The 17891-nt window shown below is 39.0% G+C and overlaps 1 long non-coding RNA gene across 6 annotated transcripts in view; it reads right to left on the reverse strand.

The window, feature by feature from the left end:
* Window positions 1–17891, reverse strand: part of LOC110349521 (uncharacterized) — a 113545-nt gene that overhangs the window by 36274 nt on the left and 59380 nt on the right. The gene's annotated exons all lie outside the window — the stretch shown is intronic.

Genomic DNA, 17891 nt, shown 5'->3' on the forward strand with positions numbered 1-17891 from the left:
AGGACAAATCTAAGATAATCTTTTCTTTATTAATATTAATGTCTATGGAAAAATATAATATACGAACCCTACATTTGGTGAAGCTTACTATATGACAGGTCATTCCAGAGGCTTTTTCATAAACTCCTCTCAGCCATCCTGAAAATATCACTTGAGAGATGGTAAATAGATTATATATTCCATAGAATATATAATATATATAATATATATATATATATATATAGAAAGAGTAACCAAATGTATTAACTAAATTTCAAGGGCAAGATGCTTGAATTTCAGTTCAAGTCTTCCTGGAATTCAAGACCATGCTTCTTTCTGTCTGGTACTGATATTTAAGAAGAAAATAAAGGAATATTTGTGATTATAACAATGCCTCAAAAAAAAGAAAACCCAAGAAATAGATATAGCTTGTTTTGGTTTCATAAATGTCATGTATATTTAGCCATTCTTTATTTTTTATTTATGTTTGGGTTTTATACAAAAACTTTTTTAGGTAAATGGGGAAAACAAAATATGCTGAAATGTTTATCTTGATAGCAGTAAATGCATTGTTTGTTAAATGTTTCCAGTTTTCTTATGTCTTCCATATATTATAGTTGCACAATTGTGATCCTCATATTTCTTTCCCAATCCCCATTTTGTGGCTGGAGTTGCTACAAATGAAGATGCTTCTGTATGGTGGAGCAAGGGTTTTCACAGATTCTTTAGTCTCCTCCTTTCTACTGAAGAGTAAGAGTAGCTTGCTCAGCTCCCTTTGACAGTATCTGCTCAGTTACTGTCTGAATGAGTGTGACTTCAGAAGAGATTAACTAAGTATGTTTTCTCTGTTAGAAATCATACAGCATAGATGCTGCTTCCTTCAACTGCCTCCAGGAATAAACTTGTCACAGGAGAATATGAAAAAAAAAAAAACAAGCAAAAAAACCCAGTGCATTGTTTTGTCTCCCCACGGTTCTCAGCAGGGCAAAGAGCTCAAAGATGGCTTATTTGTTTCATGCAGCAATACAAAGGCTTGAGGAAGAGTTAAAATAGTATATGGTATAGGAAAAAAGTTAAAGACTCATTCTATGCCAAAAATGTCTTGTCCAAATATAAAATTCTGCTGCCAAGGCATTAGGAAAGATGCTACTATTCAGAATTCCATGGCTTCTATTTTTGTGCAGTTTTAATGACCTGGTTCCTGTGTGGTTCCAAATGTTCTTTAATAGGACAGCTAGAACATGCTACAGGGGAAACTAGTACATAGACACTATGGAAAAATGAGTTTAGGTTTTGTCTCTGAAAAGCTCTAAAAATGACAAACGATGAAGGTGAACCCCACTTTTGATCAAAAGCATTACTATGTGACTTCATTCTGTTAGTATTTTCCCAGTAGCAAATGTGTGCAATTTTCTTTTCTTTTCTTTTTCTTTTTTTAGAAAGAACTCTAAGAACTCAGTACACTTTATAAAATTGAAAGAGAAACATAGCATTGCACACCAAATAGTTAGCTTGCCACTTTACTATTCACAAGGAGAATCATGTCCTTTTCATCAGTTTTAATTACTGTGAAGCAATAGATTTAGATTTTTAACTGAGATTAGTATTTTGTTCTTTGATTCCAGAAATACTGTTTAGCCAAGGAGTTTTACCATTCTGGTCCCTAGAGAGAAGACTGGTTTTCAGAAGAGATAAAACACTTAGTACATCATATTTCTTCTTATGTGCACAAGTAAGAGGAAATTTGCATCAAAAACATGAAATTTTCACATTTCCTAATGTGAAAAATGCACTATGTGAGCAGTTTTCCCACCATTTCATATAAATGTTACATGTTATCACAATTCATTTCATCAATTTAGAAGGTATAGAAACATGATGAACACTTCAATAAAGGGATATGATGATTATTTTTGCATACCATATGAACAAACGCTAAATTTGTATAGCAAACACTAAAAATATACAGCTAAAAACCAGTACTTTATGAAGGACAAGTTTAAAGTAATCCTAATAATACTTAATGTTAAATACTTGCTCTCTTACATAGGGGAATATCCCACTTACAATAAAAAGAAAAATGGAGAATTTGAATGTTGTGTTTTCATTTGGTAAAGTATCAACTCCTTTAAATATGCATTGACATTTAATATGGATTTGATCCATGGTCACAAATTGAAATATGCAGGACAAAAATTTTAAGTAGTGGACATTTTATAGGCATGATATGTGAAAAATTAGTAAGGTAGGTTAGAATTACCGTAAATCAGGTGATGTTTCTCCTTCCTAGGTAACACTGAAAATACATCACAAAGAGACTCTCAAAGATTATATTTGACTTATGTTATTTAAAGCAATAAATATGGCAACATATTTCATATAAATTGTCATTTTATATACTCAGGGAGCTTCCTGGTTATTATTACCTAACAATTAAGAAAAATAAAAACTATCACACACAATCAAGTCTTTGATTTTAACAAAAACGAGATACACTGGAGAGCAAGTTAATGTGATCATCAGAAAACCTGTTGTTCTGGGCTTGCCTGTGACAGTTGCTAAAATGATGAATCCCAGGAATTTCCTAAATGAAGTAGCAGTTAAATGTCCTCACATTGATACTGTAATGAACAAGCTTAAATTTAAAGTGATTAATGCTTTCCAGCTTAAGCAAACCTAGTGGCTGTTGGACCACAGAGTGGTTTCAGGAATCAGAGTGAATGAGGAAACAATTTTATCTGTCAGTCCAAAAGGGAGTTGTGAAACATGTCCAGATTATGTAGAACTTTTATGGATAATAATTGGTGAATCAAAAAAATAACAAGACATAATAAATATATATTTTCTATTCCATTCAGTTTTTCTCAATTATTTTTAGGGAGCAAAAGCCTTATCTAACAAATTAAGAAACACCTGAAAAATTGAGGCAAGATTGAAAGATAGAATGTGAGATTAATACAATTTGAAGAAGCAAGTTATTGTTCCTTATTTAGTCCCAGTTGATATAAAAAGTAATAATAATGTACAGCTCATAAAACAAACTCAACAATGACCAAGCAAACCCATCATTTCTCCATTCTATGAATTTCTCTCTTTTCTTGATCTAAAGTAAATAATAAAATTTGAGATGTTATTTGGCTGATATCTAGCTACTCCTAACTAGCCCAATGAATTTCCCGTCCCTTCTGAAATTTCAGAATCACTGAGGGGATCCAGGTGCCTATCATTCTTCGAGAGCAATCGATGGTGTTTGTTAACAGTTTTCCCTGCTCAGATTCATTCTTCACCTTGTGACCAGAATTCTGTTTACCCTTTCCTAATGTATGTGTTTTACCATGGCATTATTCAGTGAGTTTTGCAATGATTCTTCACACTGTGCAGTCTATGGTGGGGGATGAGAGGTGGTTATTTAGCTTCACAAGTCTTGACACAACTTTACAACCCTGCATGTATCATACGAGGAACATGGGAATATATCCATTTTACAAGAAGGATAAATAATTTTAAATCTGAATGTTAAAATATTGACTACTTGCCTTTTTAACTTAAAAAAAGAATAAAGCCTCATTTAAATGCCATTGCCCTGTATAAAACTTTGCCTCAGACCCCACCTCAAAGCAGAGGTGATAATTCTCTCTGCTTCTCTAACCTTATTGATATTTGTGTGATAGTAGTTTTGAAATGGTTGCAGAACTTATTTTCTTATGTATCTTTTCCCAAATCAAATTTAAACATTATTAAGGGATTACCTCTTAGCTCATCCTTTTTTTCTGGAATTTTGCAATTACTTGAACACAGTTAGCAATTATTAAATGATGCTGAACAAGACAACAGTGCTCATGGAAGGAAAAGAGAACAGAACTTTTCAGTTGCCAAGAGAAGGCAGAGACAGAATAAAATATAGTTTTCAAGGAGAATTTTTCAGGTGAGATCTTCTTCAAAAAAGAGAAGAAAGATTTTGGAAAGTTTTGTGTAATGTAGATGCTGGGAATTTTAAAATACATTAGATTAAATACCAGCGACATAGTTTTAATTAGTTTCTACCCTGCAGATAAGAAGAAAGCCTGAGTTTATTTGGGAAGATGTCAATGTGTTGCTCCATATTTGCGAACAAGCACTGAATAACAGAAGCCCATTGGGCCGGGGATTTAGCTCAGTGGTTTCGCCCCTGCTGCTCAAGCGCAAGGACTCGAGTTCAATCCCCGGTACCAAAAAAACAGAAGCCCATCATAAAACATGTGCATCATATAAACACCCACCCACCTGAAAGGTCCTGGAGGCTGGGTAGAAGTAGGCAGCCTCTACTGCACAGTCTCTCTTTTTGGAGAAGAATAGATAGAGCTGTGAATGAGACGCTCACTGTCTGTAGGTTTTGGATTCCATCTCAGTACAACACACTCAATGCACATGGTCACGACAGGGCACATAGGAGAACCCACAGTGTTTTTGACAAAAAGGATAAGAAAAGTGAACCCAGGTAACTAGCATAGGTGAAAAGAATGGGGAGATTAAAGGGGAAAAAGCTGAAGAGGGGATCTCAAAACTCCATCTATATCAACATAGCTTAATAACCACATACATGCAGGCGATGATTAAAGTCATTCAAGTAATAAATAAGATGATGTAGGAGATACCACCCAGGGAAAAAAAAAAGGTTTGCAGCTGAATTCCCCCCCAAAAAATAAAATTTTACTATAATAAAAGAAACAATGCCAGCAAGATGCCCCACACTTGTAATCCCAGATAGAGTACTGAGGAGGGTGAGGCAGGAAGATTGCAAATTCAAGTTAGCTAGATTCCATTTCAAAATAAAATAAAAAAGGCTTGGGATATAGCTCAGTGGTAGAGTACCCTTGAGTGTCTTCACCAGTACTGAAATAAAAGCAAAGAAAACAATATTTAAAGAAAAATACAAAATTTAGAATCTCTGCTATCTGACATTGATAATGACCACAATGTAATCCAAAATTATCTGACATACAAACAAGTAACATACACTCAAGAAAAAAAAAATCAACAGAATTTTCGTCCTGAAATAAATCACTTGAAACAATGTGTTAAAAATTACTATTAAAACTATACTCAAAGAAAAAATATATGCACTCACATTCTTTTACATGTTTTACAAAAATACAGAAAATATTGTTTTAGTACATACAATTCTCATTGGAGCAATAGGAGTTCTCAGTAGCAAAAGGAGAATGGATATAAATCATAGAACTAAAAATACAATTTCTGGAATTAAAAGAAATACTGCATGGACTTAACAGAGGAACAGACATAACAGAGTAAAGAGAAACAATGAACTTTAAAGTATAATAGTACATACTACCCAGGGTGTTGAAAAGGGAATATGTATTGAAAGAAATTAAGAAAGAATGAAACAAGCACAATCCACTGTTCTGTTACCCAGTATTCAACAAATATGTAATTTTAACTACAGAAAGGAGTATAAATGTAGGGCAGGAAAAGAAAATAAATAAATAAATAATGATTTTGTCACCTTTGAGTGAACATTTGTGCATTTTGTTTTTTAGCTAGGATAGAAAAATCACTCTTCCCTTGTACATAGCAGAGATTTAAATTTATCCATCTCTCCAGAGCTCCCCTTGTTCCTGCTCTGTGGCTGTCACTTCCCTGCCAGCAGTGGGCTTGCATGTCTTTCTGCAGATCACCAAGGGCCCGTGACTCCCCTGAGGTCACAGATCCCAAAGCACGGAGCTAGGCTCAGACTTCACTCTCAGGGTGGGGAGGCGCCAGGCCCCTGGCTTTGGCCTGGATACAGTGTTCCAGAGTTGCTTCATACAGAAGCTGACATCAAGTTTCAAAACAAGAATTTATAGGAACTGGCATCCTACACACACAATAATATGAAATGTAGTGTAATTTTTTTTTATTTGTGGGGACTGACCCTGGGCCTCCCCACTGAGCTACATTCCCAGCACTTTGTGATGTTTTTATGAGACTGAGTCTCACTAAGTTGCTAAATTGCTCAGGGTGAGGATGGCCTTGGAGTGTGTTGGGATTATAGGCATGTGCCACCAAGCCCAGCTATATATTCTTACCTTGTGTTCTTATAGTGTATAGACTCCTAAATTTCCTATAAAACATATGACCAAAGAAATGTTTAAAAAAGAAAAAATTTGAAAATCAAAATACTTTTTAAAAAGAAAGGATAAAGTAATCAGTATTGTATACTAACAGACTATTTTATATAATTGGAAATTTCACTTAACATAATCATTACTTAAAAATGCTTTCTGAAGTTTAAATAACTGAAATATTGCATCATAAAAAGGAGATGAATAGACGGTGTGAGCAAATTATTCTAAAGCAGAAAGAGTCAATACTCTTTATTTGAATGTGGCATAATGATTTAGTGCTTCCTGGGAATACTGGATTACTTTAAAGTTGTCTTATAGTGTGTCCTTCAGTCTTTAGAATCTACAATATTTCTTCTTTACTATATTCATTTCACGTCATATCATACAAATTGCATGCTTTATAGAAATATAATTCATAAATTAAATAATGCTTAAATTATATTCTAATAAAACTTTAATGTATCTCACTAGTAATGTTCTAAAATAAAATATATTTAATAATCTAGCAGAAGATTTTAGTTATTACAATCTTATTAAAAGTGATGCCTTATGATAAAATCTGTCAGTTTGCAGGGAATTGCCATTTTTAAATTCAGATACTAACTCAATTTTTCATTCATCTGTATGAAATTAATTAAGCTGAAAGTAAAATTTATTCCTGTTAAACTTTCTCTAACAGTCTGGTTTGAAAGTTTCAAAATTACTTTATTATCATATTTTATATACAAATTAGGACCTTGCAGTGAATTTAAAGGAAATGAAATATGCATATAAATATTTGTAGTTTTTATGACTACATTGAAAGTAGAAAAAGCAGTGTTATTCTCAAACTTCTTTGGTTTGTAGAAAATGGAAAGGAATACTCTTTTGACTATTGTTTTCTCAATATATTTAATGTGCTAATAGATTTTGGAATATGTATTGTCACGTAGAAAATCAGCATTGACTAAATATGATCATAATCCATAAAATGCATTGAGAAAGAACAATATGCTTTGATACAAATTAATTAGTCATTTTTCTTTAAAATTGTTCAAGTGCAAGCTACATGTATTTTCTATCATTTAAAATATAGCTAAGAAACTGAATATCTTAAAAACCTACCAGTGCTATTAACATATTTCTAATTATAATACAATGATTTAAAGATTTTTTTTTCTGTCCATCATGTCATTTACTTTTTTTGTAAACACAATAAAATATAATTGATTTTCTTTTCCCTTTGGAAAGAAAACATTTTATTTCAATGAGAAAGAAGTGTGTATTAAAATACCATTTTGTCATATAATTTTACATGACACAATTACTTCTCTAGTAAAGTGCTTCAAGTTCATTAGAGTTTCACAGTGTAGTATGTCTGGGAGACCTGAATGATTTATGCTGGACCACAGTTTTAAAAAGAGAACACTGAGGCTAATGACTAACACAGTGCATGGTCTGGGGACTATGTCAGCACCAGGCTGTCAATGGATTATTAACCATATATGCCAAATGGATAAGCAAGATTGCAATATATCAACAAATAAAGTCATTACCCAACTCAACAAGTACCCAAACAGCAAGGTCAACATGAATTGTGACTTCAGGCTAGAAAGCTGCAGAGGTTTTCAGATGTTAGTCATCAACTTACCAACAAAGAAATTTTTCTTCAGTAAGTACTTCAAGGTCAAATAGAACACTATGAAAAATCACTACTTATTATTTGTAGTGATTTATTGCTTTAGATTTAGCTGTCCCAAACTTCCTTTACATTGTATACTAAATTCTCAGGTTATAAGTGAAGTAATGAAAATGAAAGCAGATGATAAATAAATTGCATGGCCTTTTTGAAAACTTGAGTAACTTTAGGAGGACTAAATCCTTAATCCTTGTTCCTTAATCTTTTCTGTAAAAGTTACTTTTTTCTGCCGTCAATTTGCTTCACATTCACTTCGTAGGTAAAAATGATATTATCAGCCACACGATGATCATAGCTCCACAACTCTTTGAAAAGAAGTAAAAATGTTTTTAACATATGTGGCCTCCTTGTCAGCTTTCATACGAAGACTTATTTTAAAAGTTCCCAAAGTCGTGGAAGAACTTGGCTATTAAGGCAACCAGATAAATGTATACTTGACATTTTCCCAAAAGTGATTCCTTTGAGTATGTGGTTTTAGTTATACATTTCAAAAATTATTTTATTGTTATTTGTCAAATGTGTACACACATACTCATAAACATATATATACATATATATAAATTTTCAATCAGTATAGCTGGCATTTTCATTTGTTTATAGTTTTTTTAAATTTTGGATTGAAATATAATAATTATCCATATTTTTCAATACCCATATAAAATGTTTAGTGACCAAATCAAGCTAATTAGCATTTCTTCCTTCTCATCAATACTTGATCTTTGGATATTTTCAATGTCTCACTTCAAGTTATTCATAAATATATAATAATTTATTGTGAAATATATTCATCCCATTATAGAGGAAAACACTGGAATTTGTTACTTCTAAGAATTTAAAAAATGAGATTTTTGCAATGTACCTAATCACCCCAGTGATTTTTGAATCCTAATTTTGAGCACTCTGATTATTGTTCAGCACTCTTAAGAATGATCATTTCCAGTGAGGATTAATTCAGTACTTTCCAAAGGTATCTTGTGTTGTCTTTGAATAGTCACTTTGAAAATCTACTCATGTTTGGAATAAATATCGGTCCCCTCCTAATTTCATCTTTTTATTCTACTTCTCTTATTGCATTCTTTGATTGATTAAAAGCAAAATAAATCAATACTTCTTGTGTCAGTCTTCAAATATTTTAAACTTTCTGTGATTTTATAGAATAGACAAAGTGAGAAATTAACTTCCAACTCTTTCCTGAACAACCATGGTACTCTCAGGAAGTCATTTGGCAAAGTTTCCTTATTATCTTAAAGAAAAAAATAAGACAAAAATATTTTCAAGTATTGTACTATACCACACTTCTTTCAAGTTTTGAGATAAATGTAATTTTGTTTCTCTTTTGTCTCCTTCAGTTTTTGAAAGCCTCCTTCTATTTAATACCTAATTTAAGAAAACTTTGAAATCATATTGTTTGGTGCAACCCACTTAATGGAACTTTTCCTATACTTCATGTTCATTCAACATATTTAAAATACTTCAAGACATATAATCTCATGTTTTATTTGAGTATTTTTCATTGTCCTGTAACTTCCCTCTTAGCTATGTCAGCTAAATATTTTTTAAACTAAAATTTTTATTTGATGGTGAAATATTTCAGTCTCTTAACCCATGACTATACCACTCAGGTATTTTATATTTCCTATTAGTAATGTTTATCATCTCAGCATGTTTAGCATACTAGCACATTCTTATTAATTATACTTTTCTCCATACTGTATTTGAAATAGACATACAAGTGCTTCTTAGGTATTATACAGCATGATTTCCTAGTTCATGCTATTTATCTAAGTATTCAATGAATGGTAATATATTTCTTTTCCTTTTTCCTTTTGGTCCTCTGAATTGAATCCAGGGTCTTAAAAATGCAAGATATGCCCTCTACCACTGAGCTATATCTGAACTTGGTGACAATTTCTTTCTCATCCAGAAATGCAAATGGCAAGCAACCCCTTACTATTATAATACCTTTCAAGAGAATTACATTTTCTATATTATGAAGATAGTGCCTTACTGGGGACCCCTACAGAGGACACTGATCTCCTGCTTGTTACTACAATACAAAGCAAGAAGAAAGACTCAGAGACAGAATCAAAGTGAAACGGGGAACTGGGATGGTCAGAGCTGAGCAAGCAAAGACCCTGAACAGCCAGAACCACAGATATTTATTGATGACACAATCATTGTTAGGTTGGGGTGAGGGGGCTACATGTGGTTGCTAGACATAAGCTGCTGACACAACTAAGGCCTGTAAGAGAAGAGACAAAGCATTCTTGTATTAGGAACAGAATAAACCAGATATAGGTTGTATCTAATGATTAACCTGTCTTTTCAGTTAAGAAGTTTTCATTTCTGGAAACAGAATTTCAGTCACACTGACCTGACCTCGGCTATTGTATTATCCCATTTAGAGCCCCACAGCTTCATGGGCTGTTTCTCTAGCCTCTGCTATGGGTGTTGGTGGAGGGATAGTTTTTTAATCCACACACCACTGCAGTGCCCCTATGAGTCATAGGCTTCCATCAGACTCATTTTTTAAAACATGCCAATTGTGGGGTTAACTATTTATAGCTTGTACTGCTTTCAGCCTGCTTTGGGTATAAGTAAACCGTCTCCCACAGTGCCTGACTTAGAATATTTCATCTTAATGATTATTTGACTTTATGGTGGTGTAAAAGTGATAAGCATCCAGTAGAAACCACACTTTCTATTTTGATTTTTTGATATTTTTTGAGGATACATATACATGTTTCAACACTCTCTCTTTATATATGGCAATGTTTAGCAAGCCACAGCCCCTAATTAGATTAACTAACCCTGCAGTGTAGTGTTGTTAATCAGTGATGCCCAGTTTAATAGGTTTAAGTGCACTTTTTACTTTTTAAATGTACCATAGACTTAATTGTGAGTCAAGTAGAATGTATTTGTCAGCATTTGGTCAGTTCAAAGCATTTGTTGCATATTCATATTATACTGTATCACACAAACTTTATTCCCATAGAGTTTTATAAGTGTTCTTGAATTCAGTAAATGCAAATTTTGTCTCACATCTAATTATAAGTATATGTATTTTTAACTGGTATTTCATTTAATTTCTTATTTTTGATTTATTATTGAGTCTGCACTGTATCAACTTGATTTTACTGCAAATATCAAGAAATAATTATGACCTCTCCTATTAACTTTTTATGACTACCTTGATAATATTTTAAACTTTATTATGATTTAATTACAAATTTCAATTTTAAGTCAGGCATGATGACACACACCTGTAATCCCAGCACTTGGGAGGCTGAGGCAGCAGGATCCCCATGAATTTGAGGCCAGTGTAGACTTCAGAGCAAGCTCAAGGCCAATCTAAACTACATAGCAAGACCCTGTCTCAAAAAACCAAAAAAAAAAAAAATCAGTTTTATCTTCTTTTTGTTTATAGAATGTGTTTTTGGTTCTTCCTCCATTTAAAAAGCAGTAAGGAAAAGTGGTATAAGAGTAAATGATATTGCATAATTTTTTACCTGAAAGAATGAAATAAGTTATGAACAAATCGAAAGAAATCTTTCTATATATTGTTGCTTATAAATATCATTTAATGGATATTCTATGATAGTCTACTACATAATACAAAGACATTTTGAATCATAAAAAAGTGCATGATTTCTTGGGCATGACATTTATTTTACAGGTTTACAAAGCTAGAATTCAGCTTCCATTTATAGAGTTCTTTCTATTCTAAATGATAAGCCAATTTTCTCCTGGTACATATTGTCATTTATCCTCCAAAACCAGAACTCATTCTGGCAGTGAGATCTTTACTAGGCAGAAAGGTAGTTTAGTTTCAGCTTGACTAGTTCAAAGCTTACTCAACTACTAAATCTACATTTGTAAGTCATTCTTTCATGTATTAAGGGAGGCAGAATCCCAGCTGGCTTCATCTCAAAGTGCAAAAATTTCTTCTAAAACCCCAGGGCTATAGCAGTGACATCTCTAAAGTTACAAATCACTGTGTGATAACCCTTTTACTCAGAAGAAATGCATTTACTGACTGCAATATATTCCTTTTATTTCTCTAAACAGAGGCAATTCTATCCAGTTATATATCCCTGACTGCTACACTGGAAGAGAAAGTATTCTCATATTGTTCTTTTTTTTTAGAACCAGTTTTCATCTTCTTTTATTTGCATCTTACAAAAGAGTACTGTGTCACAGAGCCAATACACAAGACATATTGAAATTTGGCACAACATAAGCTGGGAATTGTGAAGAACCAATTTAAAAGTAGAGCTCTAGAAACAAAAGGAAAAAAAAATATTTGCTTGTGTTACCCTCACACAGACATATATATTATATATAGTGAAGCTTAATTGTCAACATGATTGGCTTGGTAGATCTCCAGGGGATTAGTAAAGATACTGAGTGTGTTTGGGGGGATCATGGAGGGCTCTATATCTGATCCCTCACCACTTCATCACTGTGATTGTTTCCCCTACTCTGCTTGTGGACCAGCATAAACTGAGCAGTTTTGCTCTGCGCTGCCTTTCTGCCATAAGATTTTTTCACTTGAACTAGCTGATCATGAACTGAATCCCTTGAAATCTTGAGCCAAATTAAACCTCTCCTCCTTTAAGTTGTGACTGTTGTGTATTTTGACTGATCAGTGGGACAGCTGGCCAATAGAGAAGTGGAGTTAATGTTGTAGCTATACTTGACTGTGTGGTTCAGAAGCCTTTAGAACTGATTTGAAGGAGATTTGGACATGTTTGTGTTAGGTATTTCAGAGCCCCCACAGAACAAGCCCCCTCCTCTCCTTTCCCTTTGCCCCACTCCAGCCACAAGGAACAGGGAACTTCCACATAGCTAAAGCATGACCTCCCTTTGTTAGTGACTTTCTGCCTAGTTAAGGTCTTTCTTCCCCACCGGGTTTCTTAGTCAGATATTCCAGTGAGATAGGGGCTTCCCAAGAAAGCAGTTACTCCATCCCCCCACAAAGAAACCTATTGTTACATACCCCAGCCCTAATTACCCACCCCCCACCAGTGGACTAGTGCTCTCTCTCCTGCAAAACCCCATCCCAGTTCAGCCCATACCGTGGCTGATCTCCCTCCTGTGAGTCAGTCCCGGCAGGCTGCAGACTGCTGCCCCAATAAAGCTTGCTTGAACATCCATGTGTGCCCCCCTTCTTCGGCGACCTTTCATTCTGGTGCTGAAAACCCAGGAGGCGGCATTATTGGGACCTGCGGGCTTGCCCCACCGGGGTCCAGAACTGCACTCCTGATCGCCCCTTCCCTGACCTGCAGTTGCCAAACCAAGGCACACACCTCTGGGGGTTTCAGTCCTTTGCTATTGCTGACGCCACATCCAACACCGGCCTGATTCTCTCAACAGGTGAGTCAAGGGTCTCCCTGTCAGGTCTCCTGTCTGTTGGACTCCAGGAGCTCCAAGGAAAATCCTAGCACTAGTTTGGGAGCACCCTCTGGCCTTCCAGGAAGGCCAAACCCTCGGCACCTCAGAGACGTCTGACTGGTGAATGGTTCACCCCTGGGCTGGGCTAGCCCTCAGTAGTAGAAAGGGATTAAGGAACGAGGATGCTCCTTCCCTGCCCCCTTTCTTGGGAATCCTTATCCTCACCCTTTTAATTTGTAGACACCTAAATGGGCACCACTCAGTCTCACCCACCTCGGGACACCCCTCTGAGATGTCTCTTAAAACACATTAAAACTCTCGGCCTTGGGGACTCAGGCCAAAGCAGCTAATTTTTTACTGTAATACTGCCTGACCTCAATACCGTTTAGACAATGGGTCCCAATGGCCTGAGAATGGCACTTTCAATCTCAATATGATCCGCAATCTGGACAATTTCTGACAGTGCAGTGGCAAATGGTCTGAAATCTCTTATCTTCAAGCCTTCTTCGCTCTTCGCTCTCATCCCTCCCTGTGCTCCTCCTGTCCCGTCTCTCAGATTCTCTTAGTCCATTCCAAAACCCTTCCCTGTCCAGATCCCGAACCCCTTTTTGATCCTGCCGATAATTCCTTCCCACCAACAACTCCTCCTAATCCACCTCCTTATGCTCCTTCACCCCAACCAGCCCCTGAACCCCCCACTCCACCCTCTCCTACTTCTCCCTCCAGCTTCCTATTCGAGTAGGATACTGGCCCCCATACCCCCATACCCCAAGCTTCCCTCCTCTCCACACACGCAGTCCCGGGGCAGCTGTCTCCCTCCCCCCAGCCCCCATCCTGCCTTTCTGTGAAGTGGCGGGAGCTGAGGGCATTGTTAGGGTCCATGTCCCTTTCTCCTTCACAGACCTGTCACAACTTGAAAAACATTTAGGCTCTTTCTCTACAGACCCTGATACTTACCTTAAGGAGTTCAGGTATCTGACCCAATCCTATGATCTCATCTGGCATGACCTTTATGTTATTCTCTCCTCCACTCTCCTCCCAGAAGAAGAAGAGAGGATCTGGCTGGGGGCCCAGGAACACACAGATGAGGTTCACTGGGCAGATAATACCAAGCCCGTAGGCGCTACTGCCATCCCCTGGGAGGACCCCAATTGGAATTATCAGGCGGGCCACGCTGACTGAAGCCTCTGCAGTGCAATGGTTATTCACCTCCTGGAGGGTCTCCAATGGGCTGCCCTGAAGGCAGTCAACTACAATAAGCTCAGGGAAATTTCTCAAAGGGAAGATGAAAATCCAGGCCAATTTCTAGCCCGCTTAACTGAGGCTCTCCAAAAATTCACCAAAGTTGATCCTGTGTCAGCCGAGGGAGCTTTGATTCTTAATACCCATTTTATATCTCAGTCAGCTCCTGATATCTGGAAAAAAACTTGAAAAAACAGAGGAGGGTCCCCAGACCCCCAAGAGAGATCTCCTGAGTATGGCCCTTAAAATTTTCCATGGTCGTGAGGATCAGGCAAGAGCAGAAAGGGCTCAACGTGATCAGGCTAAATACCAGCTACTGGCCTCTGCCCTAGAAGGCTCCCAGACCAGTCAACGGGGACCAACTGGGGCCGCTTCTGGTCTCTGCTTTAACTGTGGCAAAGCTGGCCACTGGGATAAAGACTGTCAGTCCCCAAAACCACCATCAGGACCCTGCCCTCTGTGCAAACAAAAGGGACATTGGAAGGTAGACTGTCCTCTCTCCTCCCAGCGAGGGAGGCCAGTCCCTTCCTCCCTTCCTGCGAGGGAACCTGGTCCATCTCTGCCTGACCTATTGGGCCTAGCTGTGGAAGACTGATGGTGCCTTGGGACACTGGCCCCTTCACCCATCACATCAAAAGAGCCCAGGAAAAAGATCCACGTGTCAGGTAAGCCGACTTCATTCATTATCGATACAGGGGCCACTTATTCTGCTCTGCCTGAATATCCCAGACCTACACATCCCTCAGGGGTCTCAATTGTGGGAGTTGACAGACTCATTTACCCCCCCCACCAAACCCCTACTATGCCATATACAGGGCCTCCCTTTCTCCCACTCGTTTCTCCTCTTACCCCATTGCCCCACCCCCATCTTAGGACAAGACCTGCTCTCCAAATTCAAAGCAGCCATTTCTTTCCATTTACCCATGGCCGAGTCTGCCTTCATCCTCATGCTCACCCAGCCAGACTCCGCTAGTCATGATTTCCCACTGCCGCCCGATGTAGTAAACCTGATAGTCTGGGATACCTCCTCCCCTTCAGTTGCCACTCACCACACCCCCGTCCGTGTAACCCTCTGAGACCCTCTCAATTCCCAAACCAACCCCAATATCCTATATTACAAGCCCATCAAAAGGGTCTAAAGCCTATTATCACCCACCTCTTAGCATGTGGGCTCCTCAGGCCCATGCACTCCCCCTAAAATACCCCCATCTTACCCGTAAAAAAGACAGATGGTTCCTACAGATTAGTCCTAGACCTCCGCATTATCAATGCAGCAGTCTTGCCCATTCACCTGGTAGTCCCTAATCCCTACACTCTGCTGTCCCAGATCCCCCCAGGAACCACCCATTTCACTGTCTTAGATTTAAAAGATGCCTTCTTTACCATCCCCTTACACCCTGAGAGCCAAAACCTCTTTGCCTTAACCTGGACCGACCCGGACACCAGTCACTCCCAACAGCTAACCTGGACTGTTTTACCTCAGGGGTTCCGAGATAGTCCCCATTTTTTTGGACAGGCCCTCACGTCTGATCTAACGTCCCTCTCCCTGACCCCCAGTTCTGTCTTGCAGTATGTTGATGATCTCCTCCTCTGTAGCCCTTCCCTCCAAACCTCTCATCAACATACAGCAGCTCTTCTCAACTTCCTGGCCAGACAGGGATATTGGGTCTCCCCTGCCAAGGCTCAGCTCTCCACCCCTAGAGTCATTTACCTGGGAATTTCCCTCACCCACACTGAGCGAAAAATAACCACGGACCGACACAGCCTTATTTATTCTCTTACCCCCCTACCTCCAAGCCCGATATTCTCTCCTTTCTGGGATTGGTGGGCTGTTTACATGTTTGGATCCCCAACTTTGATGTTCTAGCCAAACCCCTTTATGAGGCTGCCAAGGGGGACCTCCAGGAACCCCTAGACCCCTCTATTAACATCACCCCCGCCTTCAGAGCCCTACAGTCAGCTCTCTTGTCAGCCCCTGCCCTTGCCCTTCCTGATCTTACCCAGCCTTTCCTCCTATAGGTAACCGAGAAAAGGGCATAGGGGTCAGTGTCCTGGGACAACAAAAGGAACCCACATTCGTGCCAGTTGCTTACCTCTCCAAACAGACCACACAGTCAGAGGATGGCCAACCTGCCTTCTGGCACTGGCCATGGCAGCTCTCCTGGCCCAGGAGAGTGGCAAGCTCACCTTCAGTCAACCCACAACCATCCTATCCCCCCACCACCTTAGAGACCTCCTCTCACACAGGGCCACCCAACATCTCTCGCCCTCCAGACTCCAACTCTCCCACTTCACATTCATTGAATCCCCCTAGTTCTCAATAGATAGCTGCCCCTCCCTCAACCCTGCCACCCTCACACCCATTCCCAACACACCACTCTCCCACTCCTGTACAGAGGCCCTGGATATCTTAGCCCCCCACTTCCTACACATTCTACCAGAGCCCCTTCCTGGGGTACAGGAGACCTAGTTCATAGATGGCAGTTCCTCTCTCACCCCCGAGGGAAACCTAGTCACAGGCTATGCCATGGTCTCCCCGAGCTCGGTCGTAGAATCCAGGCCTCTCCCCCAGACACCTCCTCCCAAAAGACAGAACTTATTGCCCTTACCCGTGCCCTCACTTTGGCGCAGGGAAAAACCATCAATATTTACACTGATTCCAAGTATGCATACCACATCCTTCACTCTCATGAAACCATCTGGAAAGAGCGAGGCTTTCTGTCCACTAAGGGGTCCCCCATAGCCAATGGCCCCCTTATCCTCCACCTACTTGAGGCAGCCCAGCTGCCTGCTAAAGCCGCTGTCATCCACTACAAGGGACATCAGGCCAGCGGAGATCCCATTTCATGGGGTAACAACAAAGCTGATCTGGAAGCCAAGCGGGCTGCCCACAGACCACCTCCAGCCCCCCCCAGCTTTTAGCTATTCCCCACTTCCTCCCAAAGTATTCCTCAGAGGAAAGACAGGCCCTTCTCCAAGCTGGTCCCATCCCTCAGGGCAATTGGCTCCTCGCTCAGGGCAAGTACATTCTCCCACAAGACCAGGCCCATGACATACTTTCCACAATACATCAAGCCCTACACATAGGGACTAAGCCATTACATTGCCTACTTAGGCCCCTCCTGACCTGTCCAAACCTTCTCTCTCTCTTACACAAGATCACCAGATTATGCCCTATTTGCTCCATTGTCTCTCCTCAGGGGGGACTCCATCCCCCTACCATCCCAACTCACCAGGTCAGGGGACATGTCCCAGGAGAAGATTGGCAAATTGACTTCACCCACATGCCACCTCATAAACAGACCACGTATCTTCTCACCCTAGTAGACACCTTTTCAGGTTGGGTGGAAGCCTTCCCCACCACCTCTGAAACCACTGCAGAGGTAGCTAAGGCCCTTCTCTCAGACATCATTCCTCACTTTGGGCTTCCCAGGTCCCTACAGTGAGATAATGGCCCAGTCTTTATTTCAAAAATCACTCAACAGGTGGCTAAG

This window comes from Heterocephalus glaber, unplaced genomic scaffold (assembly GCF_053883595.1).
Source record: "Heterocephalus glaber isolate CG9 unplaced genomic scaffold, H.glaber_assembly_v1.0 deba00000594, whole genome shotgun sequence".
Lineage (NCBI taxonomy): Eukaryota > Metazoa > Chordata > Mammalia > Rodentia > Bathyergidae > Heterocephalus > Heterocephalus glaber.